Genomic DNA, 13,479 nt, shown 5'->3' on the forward strand with positions numbered 1-13,479 from the left:
GCCCTCCTGAGAAGACGTGCATGTTCCCGGTGCCTTGGCTTCCCACCTGTGACCTTTGTGTGGGCGTGGGCGATGGGGATGTATGTGGAGTTCTTTGATATTCTTGAATGTGCGGTTTCCCAAACCCAATTCTCCTCACAGCATCCCAGCCTTGGCTTTGATCACTGCCTTCCCTCTCTGCGTCCCTCTAAGACTGTCCTCATAACCTTGTCCCTTCTCCCTGCTTCTCTTTCTGCCCTCCAGCACCAGCAGGATGAACAGCTTCTTCCTTTGTGCTCCTGTTTCAGCTCTATTATTTTGTCCCCATCATTGTTTGGCGTGTCTACCTTGATCCCTAAGCTGCGAGGCTCTGGGTCCTGTTTAACTCAGGAACTTCAGTGTCAGCACAGCACTCGAGACCTAGCACGTTCACTCTATAGATGAATGAACCTATGAAGAGTCCATGGCTACCCATCCTTCAAGGCCCCCCACCTCACTTTCTATTGCCTTTTGCTCAATTTCTTCCAGAATGATGCTCTCTCAATTCTTGCCCTCGGTTCAACCAGCATCTCCTGAACACCTATTATGGTACTTGGTGTTGGGAGTAAATTTGACTAGATGCCTGTCCTCAAGACATTTAATGAATAGTTGAGAATTTAGAAAGGTTAATCAACAATTGAGTGAGACAGATGGTGTTATGGAGAAACAGTTGCAGAATAATAAAGGCTGTTTTTAATAACCTTCGAAAATTTATTTTAGTGAAGGTTTTATCACTTTGATGCTAAAATGAAATTTTAATGGAGCTGAATGTAAAACCCTGAATTTGCTATTTTGTTGCATCATAGATTAAACATTTTTTTTCTAAATTAGAAGATAATGTGTTTATTGTAGAAATTCAGAAAAACATAAAAGAGTAAAGGAGAAATAAAATTATTAACCTACACTCAGGGATAACTGCTGTTAACTTTTGGGTACATTTCCTTCTAGCCTACTTATCATCTATCTATAAGTGCCCTTTTTTTTTTGAAAAACATGACATAAAACTGGAATTCTGAAAGTTTTCATTCCTTTTTCCTCTTTTATTACGAACACTTTATCATTAAATACTATGAAATGATTATCAATGACTATGTGATATGACTGTGTCATGGTTAAGACAAAAACTATTCTTTGCTTTGGATTTAGACTGTTTCCAGTTTTTCTTTATTATAATTAGTAGGAAAATTTTTGTACGAAAACCTGTGTTATTTATCTGTTTTTTTCCTTTTGGGATATTCATCTTTTTTCCTATTGATTTTTTAAAACCCCTTTATGTATTGAGAGCATCCATCTTCTGACATATCTATGAAAAATGTATTTCCTGGTGTGTCTTTTAATTTTGCTTAGTATCAGATTTTTAAAGCCAGAAAGGATCTCTGAGGAATTTAAAGCTAACTCTTTCCTCTTAAAAGCAAGAAAACTAAAGCCAAAATATTTAAGTGACTTCCAAATGGCTCCTAGACTTGGTCACAGAGCATTCCTAGAACCCAGGACCCTGGGCTCTCGGTGTCCGAAACTCACAGTGTTTTCTCCAGCATCACATCAGTACTGATTGTACATGGCTGTTCTTTGCTTTCCAATGGCTTAATTTGTGTTGGTTTTGCCTTCCTACCTGGAGGGCAGGGATGGTCTCTTACGCCCGTTCTCTATCTACCTTATCTGGTGCCCCATACCCTTCCCCTGCTTCCTGCACAAGCCTTAGCACATGGCTAGGAATGGAGTGGTTGCTTAATACATACTTGTTAGTTAATACACTGTTTATTTTTTATTGAGGTATAGCTGATTTACAATGTTATATTAGTTCCAGGTGTACAACATAGTGATTCAATATTTTTATAGATTATACTCCATTTAAAGTTATTATAAAATATTGGCTATATTCCCTGTGCTGTACAATGTATCCCTGTAGCTTATTTGTTTTATACATAGTAGTATGTACCTCTTAATCTCATATCATGCCCCTCCCCCATCCCTCTTTCCACTGGTAACTACTCGTTTGTTCTCGGTATCTGTGAGTCTGTTTCTTTTTCGTTATATTCATTCATTTGTTTTATGTTTTTAGATGACACATATATGTGATAACATACAGTATTTGTCTTTCCCTGTCTGACATACTTCGCTAAGCAATACCCTTTAGGTCCATCCACATTGTTGCAAATGGCAAAATTTCATTCTTTTTTATGGCTGAGTAATATTCCACTGTGTGTGTGTGTGTGTGTGTGTGTGTGTGTGTGTGTGTGTATCACATCTTCTTTATCATTCATCTGTTGATGGACACTTAGGTTGCTTCCACATCTCTGCTATTGTAAATAATGCTGCTATGAACATTGGGGTGCATGGATCTTTTCGAATGAGTGTTTACTTTTCTTTAAATATATACCCAGGAGTGGGATTGCTGGATTATATGGTAGTTCCGTTTGTAGTTTTTTGAGGACCGTCCATACTGTTTTCCATAGTAGCTGCACAAATTCTTTTTTTTTTTTTTTTGCAGTACGCGGGCCTCTCACCATTGTGGCTTCTCCCGTTGTGGAGCACAGGCTCCGGACGTGCAGGCTCAGCGGCCGTGGCTCACGAGCCCAGCCGCTCTGCGGCATGTGGGATCTTCCCGGACTGGGGCACGAACCCGTGTCCCCTGCATCGGCAGGCGGACTCTCAACCACTGCACTACCAGGGAAGCCCTATTGGTAGGCTTTTTGATGATGGCCATTCTGACGGGTGTGAGGTGATCTATCATTGTGGCTTTGATCTGCATTTCTGTTGATTAGTGACGTTGAGCAGAATACACTGGTTTTTAGAGAGGCACCAATAATGATAACACAAAGCAACTCACTGGATGCTTTCAACAAATCCGTGAAGAAGGCAAAGCTGACACGGCCATCCCCGTGTGATGGATGAGGAAAGTGAGGATCAGAGAATTTAAGGCACTTATTCATGATCTCACAGCTAGACCACGGCAGAACCAGGACTGCAGTAAATTTCTCCTGACTTCAAACACGTAGTTCTCTCTGCTATACTGGGCTCTCCCTCACGCAGGCTCCCTTGCTCCTGCCCAAAACCCCCAACTGGGGCAAAGGGTGGGCCGTTGTTTCTGATGCTCGGATGGGTTGAAGAGGAAGCTGGAGGCCTATGGTCACCCCTTGTCATACCGGGAGAATGGAGCTAGGTCTTGACAGGGTTTCTGAATTGAAGAACGAGAAGCCTGTGAGGAGGTACCAGTATGGTTGGCGTAAAGGCATCAAGTTAAACTCGGCCTCGGTTTTGTTGTGCTTTTTTCATTTTTCTTACATGGAGGTAAAATACATATAAACATGAGATGAATCTTTTAAAGTGAACGGTTCTGTAGCGTTCGGTAATTCACGATATTGTGTGGCTACCACATTTATCTACTCCCAAACGTTTTCATCGCCCCAGAGCAAACCTGTCCCCAGTGAGCAGCTACTTCCCACTCTCCCCTCCCTCAGCCCCTGCCCATCACTCAGCTACTTTCTGTCTCTCTGGATTTCCCTCTTCTGGACATTTCATAGAAATGGAGCCACTCCACATGTGACCTTTGTGCCTGGCTTCTTTCACTTAGCATGTGTTCAAGGATTGTCCACGTGTAGCAGGTGTCAGTCCTTTGTTTCATTTTTTATGCCCGAATGATATTCCATGGTATAAATATGCCAGCGTTTGTTTATCCATTTGTCTGTTGATGGACATTTGGGTTGTTTCCACACGGCCTGGGTTTTGAGGGCCAGGGCCCCTGAGAGCCAGAATCCCTCAGATTATCCTAAAACCAACCCTATATCGACTCTACCCCAAGGTGTGTTTGAAACTGCTTTTCTCCATGGGAGGCTCAGGGACCTCTTTTGGCTTTTAAAGTGACTCCAGATGGAGATTCCGAGTTGCAGAGCTGTGGATCCAGGGAAGGAGCTCGCTTTTGGGGATTCCGAGGCCCTGGTGCAGTGGCTGCAGTGACAGGGCGGAGACGCCCCTCTGCTCCCCGCGGGCAGGACAGGGGCTGCCTGCAATCATCTCTCTCCTGCACTTCGTTAACAGCTTCAATTAGCCCAGGAGCCAGCGATGCTTCATCAGCTGCCTGGATCGGCAGCAAAATTAAGCCGTCACGTTTATGAACTGCCCGGCGAGCTCTGGGAGGAACTCTGCATATTTTATATTTAATAACTTGCTGCTCGTTTTTATTTATAATGTTAATAATGATTTGGGGGGGTTGCTCTGGGAGAGAGCAGGAGGGAGAGAGAGAGAGAGAGAGAGAGAGAGAGAGAGACATGGCGACTTCGACACAGAGAGATGGCAGGGCTTGTGACAAAGTGGAGACCGCTCTTACCTCTGTCATCACCCGCCCCTGACCCGCCCTACCCCACAGTGGTGAGGGGCAGCCCTCCGGTGACAGGCAGCAGGGGCTTGTCCGGCCTCACAGAAAATGCTCTCTGCCTGGAGCCTAATGACCGGGAGCCGGCGAGGCATCCTGTGTGTGCGGGCAGCCTCTCTGGGCTCACTCTTACTGTGTCCATCCTCTGACGTGGCGAGTGGGGTCCAGGGGCCCCGTGGGCTTTAGGCGGGCCAGTCCACAGAGTGGGGCTTCCCCTCTCCCCCCTCAGGTCTGCCTCACTAGCTTCCCCTATGGCCTGTCCATGGGTGGATCAGACTGGGCGAAGGAAGTGAGGAAGTGGGTTCCCCCCTGGCTCCAGGAAATATTTCATAGTGTACCTGCATCGTTGGAGAGCCCCTTAGCATCTTTCAAAATGAGTGTTTTAGCGACTCCTAAGTTTTGGTTAACTTTTTCTTTTATATTGGAGTAGAGACGATTAACAATGTTTGGTAGCTTCAGGTGTACAGCAAAGCGACTCAGCCATACATATATATGTATCTGTTCTCCCCCAGACTCTCCTCCCATCCAGGTTGCCACACAACATTGAGCAGAGTTCCCTGTGCTCTACCGTAGGTCCTTGTTGGTCCATTTTAAATATGACAGTGTGTACATGTCAGTCCCAAACTCCCTAACTATCTCTTCCCCGCATGCTTCCCCCCTGGTAACCATAAGTTTGTTCTCTAAGTCTGTGAAGTGACTCTTCGTTTGCATGTAAGGAAACTAAGGTCCAGAGGGGCCAAGTGACTTTCCCAGGTCACCAGCTGGCTGGCGATGGCACACAGGGGCGTGGGAAGGGCATCCGATTTCCTGTTTTGGGTTGGGTAGTGGGGAGGCTGGGCATCTCAGGTCACCCCGCCTGGGTTCAGGACTCAGCTCCGCCCCCGAGTACCCGTGGGTACTTGGGCAAGTTCTCTGGCTCCTGGGTCTCAGTATGTGTCTCCGTAACCCAGGAATAATCAGAATCTGCATCTCACGGGATTGCTGGGAGATTTTCTCAAGATCACATTCGTGAAAGTACTTTGTAGACTATAAATCACTGCACATATATTTATCCATCACCTGCTGCTGGGAAGGCCCTCTGGCCTGTGGCATAGCTGGGTGGACTTCAGGGCAGGGCTTTGCAACTCTTTTCGGGGAAAGAGCTAACTGGTAACTGTCTTAGCCTTGGCGTGTCTTCTGGTTCCTGTTGAAACTACAACTGGGCCTCCTTATCCACTGGGTTCCGCATCCTCGGAGATGGAAAATATTTGGAGAAAAGATTCCAGAAAGCTCCCAAAAGCAAAACTTGAATTTGTCACACACAGGCAGCTATTTATGTAGCATTTACATTGTACCAGGTATTATAAATAATCTGGAGATGATTTAAAGTATACGGGAGGATGTGTGTAGGTTCTATGCAAATTCTACACCATTTTATATAAAGGACTCGAGCATCTGTGGATTTTAGTATCTGAGGGGGTCCTGGAATCAGTCCCTCTTGGACACTGTACTCCCGTCTGCAGTTGTAGCTGAAAGCAGCCTTTGACAATACATAATTCCATGGGTGTGGCTGTGTTCTAATGGAATTTATTTACAGACGCAAGCTGTGGCCGGATTTGTCCTGCAGGCCATTTGTCCACTTCTGCTCCCAAGCCGCATGTTCCTGGGGCTGAAAGCACTGCTTCTGAGAACGCAGGGCTGTCTGGTGGGAGGGTCCCCTGAGACACATTCACTGCACCACAGCCTGGTTGCTTCACAAGGAGGTTGTTTTCCCTGCAAATGTTCCCTACCAAGAGTATAGTATTAAAAGCTCCATTACCCATGGCCTCCTGTGGGCCCCTCTAGAGGGGACTGACCAGGCTTGGTCTCTGAGCTCCAGGAGCCTGGCTCCACTTGTGTTTAGGAGAGGAAATTAATTGTATTCACCCCCCCACCCCCGCCCGCCCCGCTGCTTCCATTGCCGACAATTAAGGTAACGCCTCTGCACCAAAGATTTTGTGGTTGAAAAGCTCGCCCAACTTTCTCCCATAGCTGCCTCTTACTGGAGGGTTTCCATTGCCACTGTCCTGGAGGATAAGGTGGGGCAAAGGGAGGGGGAGTAGAACGCAGAAAATGCTAGAGATGGGAGGAGGCTGAACGGGGCAGGACAGGGAATCATTCACTTTTACTGCTCCCTCGTCACTTACAGGCTTTGAGCTTGGTGTCACCCAGACACCAGATCTAATCTTTCCCACCACCTTACAAGGTGGATTATGCCATCTTGCAGGTGGAGTAGCAGAGACCCAGATGGGCTGGTTATTGCCAACGGGAGTGAGAGGTGGGTCCGGTTTCAGTCCGGTTCCAAGCTCATCATCTTCCCACTACACCTCACTGCCAGACAGATTTATTGGGTCCGCGGAGCTCAGCAGAAATGCCTTCACCTGCCCCGGGGCACACCCTCTTCCTCCAGGGCAAACATGAGACGGCGGAGTGGAAGAGTTGGGGAAAGCATGGGCTGAAAACCAGGAATCTGCATCAGAGCTCTGCTCCTAAATCTCCACCTGACCTTGGGCAAGTCACAGCCGCTTGGCTGGCCTCGGTTTCCTCATCTGGGCACTGAGCTAGTCTTGACGGCACCTTCCAGCCCTGTGATTCTCAGAGCTTTTCTGCAAAGAGCCTGTGGTGGCCAATTCGTTCTGCCTCTCCCCCATCTGGCTGCTCAATAAGAGGGAGGGAGGGAGCAAAAAAGCAAGGTCAATCAATTCCAGCCAGGACCGAAGCCTAAGAGATGGGGCGTGGCGTGCTGAAAGATGATGGCTGGCAAAAATCATTAGAAGCATCTTTCAACAATCTATATGCCGTTATCGATCTGCTTATAGATCATCTTCCTCCATTCCTCCCACTCCTTTTTTTTCCCCCCAAGATCTTCTGGATCAATACAGCAAGTGCATTGAGACTGTAGCAACACATTTAAAACCTTATAAAAGGTTATTTAGTTGCTAACAGTGCAGTGGTTTCTGCAACGCCTGCCAAAAGGTTACAGCTTTTTGGGGATCATAAATTACAGACGACATGAAAAAAGTAAGTGCGGTTTTCTTTATTGTCTGAATGATGGATGGACTCCTGAACAGGGCAGAAAATACATCATATCACCTTTAATGGGCGTGCATTTCTGCAGTCATAACTCACAATTTTGAAATAGAAAACGGTGAAATATGGCGTTGTATATTCCACTTGTGACATATTTATGAGTCCTCGCCTTCTTATAAATACAGTGATTGCTATTTCAAAGCACCACGTCAGGTATGAGCTGAGCGCAAACAGCTGGCATGGCTGAAGAATTATAGCCAGAGTGGACGTTTTCAAAACTTCTCTCGCAGCAGTAAATTTACAGTGTTTGCACTAACTGTTATTAAAACCAAATCCATATCTTGGCAACAGGAATCCATTGCTCAGTAACAGCTGGAGTGACAGTGTTCCCTGACAGCTGGGGTGAGCTCTGAACTTGGCTGCGGTGCACACCCAGGAGGAAAGACCCACACCAGGGAGCTCCACGGAGCTGGTGTCTGGAGCCCAGGCCGGGTGGGGAGCCCTCACCGGGCCTGCCTCTGTCTCCTGTCTGACCACTGCATCTAGGCTGCTTCCAGCTCTTCTCCTGGCCCGGCCACGATCCTCTACTGACAGTTTTCTGTCTAGATCTTTGAGCCACTCAGCCATACTCCTTCCCTGCTCCCTTCTTTCCACCCCAGTGAGTCATTCTAGTGTCTGGAGAGGGAAGTAACAGAGCCAAAACCGGGGACAGAGCCTGTGCACAGCCTGGAGAGGAAAGACAAAGGGCAGAGTCCATCCAGGCAGGCTTGTGTTGGGGAGATGGGCTTGGAGGGGCAATTAGGCTGTGGATTAAAAAAACCCCAAAAACTCAGGATATAAAAGGTCAGATGGTCTATGCAATAATAATAATTTTCAATTCAACCAAAAAATTGTCGAGCCCTGATTATGAGCTAGGCATAATTTTAAGGGATGAAAATAGAAAAAAATGAATAAGACGTCATTTTTACTCTCAAGGGGCTTACAGTCTACAGACTGCCCGAGACTCAGCTAATAATACTACACATGTTTCTAAATTCTTTTCTTCCCTAGTATTTTATTTGGCTGTTTTAACAACTAAAGAAAACACACAGTAACATGGGTGAAACTTCAGATATGAGGTTAAATGAAAGGAGACAGACACAAAAGGACACATATTCTAGGATTCAACTTGTATGAAGTTTAAAAGCAGGCAAAACTGGACTGACAAGGGCTTAATTTCCTAAAGATACAAACAGCTCATACAATTCAATAACAACAGAAACAAATAACCCAATCAAAAAAATGGGTAGAAGACCTACATAGACATTCCTCCAAAGAAGACCTACAGATGGCCAACAGACACGTGAAAAAATGCTCAACATCGCTAATTATTAGAGAAATACAAATCAAAACCATAATGAGGTACCACTGCACATTGGTCAGAATGGCCATCATCAAAAAGTCTACAAACAATAAATCCTGGAGAGGGTGTGGAGAAAACGGAACCCTCCTACACTGTTAGGGGGAATTTAAATTGGTGCAGCCGCTATGGAAAACAGTATGGAAGTGCCTCAAAAAACTAAAAATAGAGCTACCATATGATTCTGCAATTCCACTCCTGGGCATATATCTGGAAAATACGAAAACTGTAGTTCAAAAAGGTACATGCATACAATGTTCATAGCAGCACTATTTACAATAGCCAGGACATGGAAGCAACCTGAATGTCCATTGACAGATGAATGGGTAAAGAAGATGTGGTACATATTTACAATGGAATATTACTCAGCCATAAAAAAGAATGAAATAATGCCATTTGCAGCAACATGGATGGACCTAGAGGTTATCATACCAAGTAAAGTAAGTCAGACAGAAAGACAAATGTCATATGATATCACTCATATGTGGAATCTAAAAAATAATATGAATGAACTTATTTACAAAACAGAAACAGACTCACAGACATAGAAAACAAACTTATGGTTACCAAATAGGAAAGGAGGGGGAGGGATAAATTTGGAGTTTGGGATTAGCAGATACAATCTACTATATATAAAATAGATAAACAGGTCCTACTGTATAGCACAGGGAGCTCTATTTAGTGTCTTGTAATAAACTATACAGGAAAAGAATATGAAAAGGAATACTACATACACACTCTCCCTGGGATCCTGCACATAAGGACCAGTGAGGGTCTGTGCTGTACCAAATAACTGAGTTGGGAGGCCCCTGCTTCTCCTGGGACCTCACAGCTGCCCTCAGTCACTGCCTTGAACTTGGGGTCTCCGGAGAATGGGGCTTGAAAACCAACGGTCCATTGAGTCCCAGCTCTGGCTTTGCAATCTGTTCAGAACATTTCCATGAATATCAAGGGGTGGGCGTAAAATTCACACGAAAAATTGGGACCAGTGGTCTATACTCATCTATTCATTCTTTCTTTCACCGTTTGCTAAGGTCCTTCTGTTTGCTGGAAGGACGGATTTGCTACATGCAGGGGGCTTGGGATGAACGGTGACAATGATGTGGTAACTATGTTCAGGAATTTGCAGATTGGGGAGGGGACCTCTCTGTCTAAGCAGGCAGCACGGACAGATGAATTCTGCTGGGATGCAGGGGAAGAGAATTACACTGAGGGGGCGATGTTGGCACCGGATCTTGAAGGGCGAATACAAGTTCACCAGGAAGAGAACTTGAGGTGAAGGGAACAGAGGAGCAGAGTCCAGGGTGCCAGGAGCATGGTTTGCAGGGGAAGGATGGAGTGAAGAGGTAGGGTGGGGACATCCTTTGGAAGATGCTAAATGTCACTCCAGGGATTAGGCTTTATCCTGTCAGTGAAAGAAGTCCTAGCAAGCTTTGCACGGGCGCTTGAGGTAGTCAGATCTGTGTTCAAGACACTGCCTCTGCAATGCTTCAAATCATGGTGTGGAGGGAGGGCAGTCTGATGCTGGGTAAACAGCTGACTCCATCAGGGACTCCTGAGTGGGAGGCGCCATGGGTCACGCTGATCCCTGAGTGGACTGCAAGCTCTCAGACCATAGAATCTAGCATCAGATAATAACCAAATAACACCCACTATTCACTAAGGTTGAGAACTACTTAGAGTTTCAATCCAATGTTCTCGCCCATCTGTTTTTTTGTTTTTCGAAGATGGGGTGCTAGTTTTTGTGTGTGTGATTTTAATAGAAATATCTGTTCAATCATGAAAGAAATACATTCTTCTTGTAAAAAAAAAAAAAAAGAAATCAAACAACATAGACAAGAATAAGTTCAAGACGGCCCAGAGGCCACTTTGGCCTTAGTATTCTGCCCAGATCTGATATTTGGCTCAGTTTTGCCTTTGGAGGGACAGACAGTTGAGACCGACTTCAACATCATTTCCGGCCTCGCTGAACCTGTGTGTGATCAACGGTTGTGTGACTGCATCGTATGTAATCATAATGACAGCAGTGATATGAACAAGGTGTGGCATTCAGATTTATTAATAGTTAAACATTGATTTTGAAATAAAGGCAAGCCCTCTAGATATAACTTGGAATCTCTTTTGTGCTTTATATGTCAGAATCTTATCAATCAGGGGAAGTAAAAATGTGCCTTTATTATTGCAAGAGTGAAGTGCTGCACTAACTATGTGTGTTACTTTTATGCACAAAAATTACGAACTTTCAAATAGATAAATAAATAGGGGGAATAGCGGATACTTAATATGAATGACAGGAGAGAATATGCTAGCTGATAGCTAACATGCCGCAAACTACAGAGCCCACGTGCCCTGGAACTCGCGCGCCACAACCAGAGAGAGAAAACCCACACACCACAGCTAGAGAGAACTCCGGGCGCCACAATGAAGACCCCGCGCCGCAATGAAAGATCCCGCGTGCCTCAATGAAGACCCCGTGTGCCGCAACTGAGACCTGACGCAGCCAAAAAAATAAAGAAAAGAAAAGAAAAGAAATAAGTATTTAAAAATTGCAATAATAAAGCTTTAGCATAAAAGTGTGTGTTGGGGGGCTTCCCTGGTGGCGCAGTGGTTGAGAGTCCGCCTGCCGATGCAGGGGACTCGGGTTCGTGCCCCGGTCCGGGAAGATCCCACATGCCGCGGAGCGGCTGGGCCCGTGAGCCATGGCCGCTGAGCCTGCGCGTCCGGAGCCCGTGCTCCGCAACGGGAGAGGCCACAACAGTGAGAGGTCCAAATACTGCAAAAAAAAAAAAAGAGTGTGTGTTGGTTTTGGCGTCCTCGTTGGCTGAATTTAAACATTTGACCACTTGGCATTCAGGTGGAATGCACTTCTGAATATAAGGCACCTCTAGATGTAAACTGAATTTTTTTTCTCTCCTTCACCCTTAGTCTCTTCCTTGGAGGTAACCCCTGAGTCTAGCATATTTTCTTTCAAACTTTTGAAATGCAGCTATAAAATATTTATATTTTTTCCTCACAACAATGGGATTGTACCAGGGTACTGTCCAACAATTTGCTATTTGCCACTCAATAATTTAATACAAACTTCTTTCCACAAGACTCCATATAGCTCTATTTTATGTTTTGTAATGACTGCTTATATTTCAGTATATGGGTGTGGCATTATTTATTTAACCAATCTCCAGTGAAAGAACGTTTAGGCTATTTCCAATTTTTATCCTTTGTAAGGAATGTGACAGTAAACACTTTTGTACAGTTTTTTGGGGGTAATTACTAATTATTTCCTTTATATATAAGTATGTATGCATATATATAATTTTTGGTAGTTCTCGCCATATTGTCTTCTAGAAATATTGTAACAATTAATATTTCCACCCACGATGTTTATATATAATAAGCCTGTTTCCCTTGCCAACACTGAGTGTCGTCTGCCTTTTGAATCTTTGCCAATGTGCTCTCTGAAAAATGGTCTCTGGATATTTTAATATGCATCTTTTATTATTAGTGAGGCTGAACATCTTTCTATATGTCATCACGTTGATTACTTTTAGTCACAGAGGAAATGATATCATCTTAAGTGAAGGAGAAAATATCAATATATGGGTGGATATTCTGGTTTTAGATGCTTATGTGTGAATGGAACACATTATATTTCAGCCTCTCTTTAGAGCGATCAAATCACTTTCACTTCCTAATATCCATTAATCCTTACAATAACCCTGGTACATGAATGTTTTCAGGTGTGAAAGGATAGGGCTTTGAGAGGTCAGCTGATTGGCTTCCGACCTCGTGAGTAAAAAAGTAGATCTGGGGTTTGAAGCTCTATTTCTATGTCCCAATCGGTCTTCATTCTACTCTATCCTACTATGTCGGCTCCTGAACAACTGAAATCCAGATTCATGGGCTAACAGTTCGTAAACAGTAGAAAGTGCTACATGTATGGAGCACAGCCCTGTAAATACATGATGGCAGTAAATCTTCATAACCTCTAGGAAGGAGGAGAAAATGACTACCTGTACAGATGGGGACATGACCACTGTCACACAGGCAGGATTTCACCCTGGAAAGCTCCCTCAAGTCCATGCTTGTGACACTATCCCACCCAGCTTCCCGTGCTAGCCGGCACCCTGCCTGAGGAAGCATCCTCGCACAGATGCTCCCGAGTCCCCACCCTGCAGGGCACCGCGTGAGACTGAAATTTATCCAAGGGAGACAAGACAAAATCAGGCTGAGAATTAAGGGGAGGAATGGTAGGCGCTGCATTTTCTCAGCAAGGACACTGCTGGTGTTTCGAGCAGGGTGACTCTTAGTGCGGAACTATCTCCTGGGTTGCCGGAGGATTAGCGTCTCTGGTTCTTACCTTCTAAGGACCACCAGCATACCACAGGCACTATGACAACCCAAACCCCATTGCCCGAATTTCCAAATAGTCCATGGGTGAGGGGGTACTGTTAGGAACCCCTGGACCAAGGGACGCTTGATTACGATACATGCTTACCTCAGCTGAGGGAACTGTGTTGTGTCTGGTAGGGTGTAGGCCAGGCCTCTGCACAGGGCTAGGGCTCGGGGGTGTTCCGCGTGGGTCGTGTAGTATTTCTAGGCCTTCCTCTGAGGCTGATCCTCCGTGACTCCCGAAGCTCCTGTT

General features: G+C 45.2%; 1 long non-coding RNA gene across 1 annotated transcript in view; it reads left to right on the forward strand.

Moving 5' to 3' along the window:
* Positions 1 to 13,479, forward strand: part of LOC132512607 (uncharacterized) — a 163,774-nt gene that overhangs the window by 47,580 nt on the left and 102,715 nt on the right. The gene's annotated exons all lie outside the window — the stretch shown is intronic.

Source organism: Lagenorhynchus albirostris, chromosome 21, assembly GCF_949774975.1.
Source record: "Lagenorhynchus albirostris chromosome 21, mLagAlb1.1, whole genome shotgun sequence".
Taxonomy (NCBI): Eukaryota; Metazoa; Chordata; class Mammalia; order Artiodactyla; family Delphinidae; genus Lagenorhynchus; species Lagenorhynchus albirostris.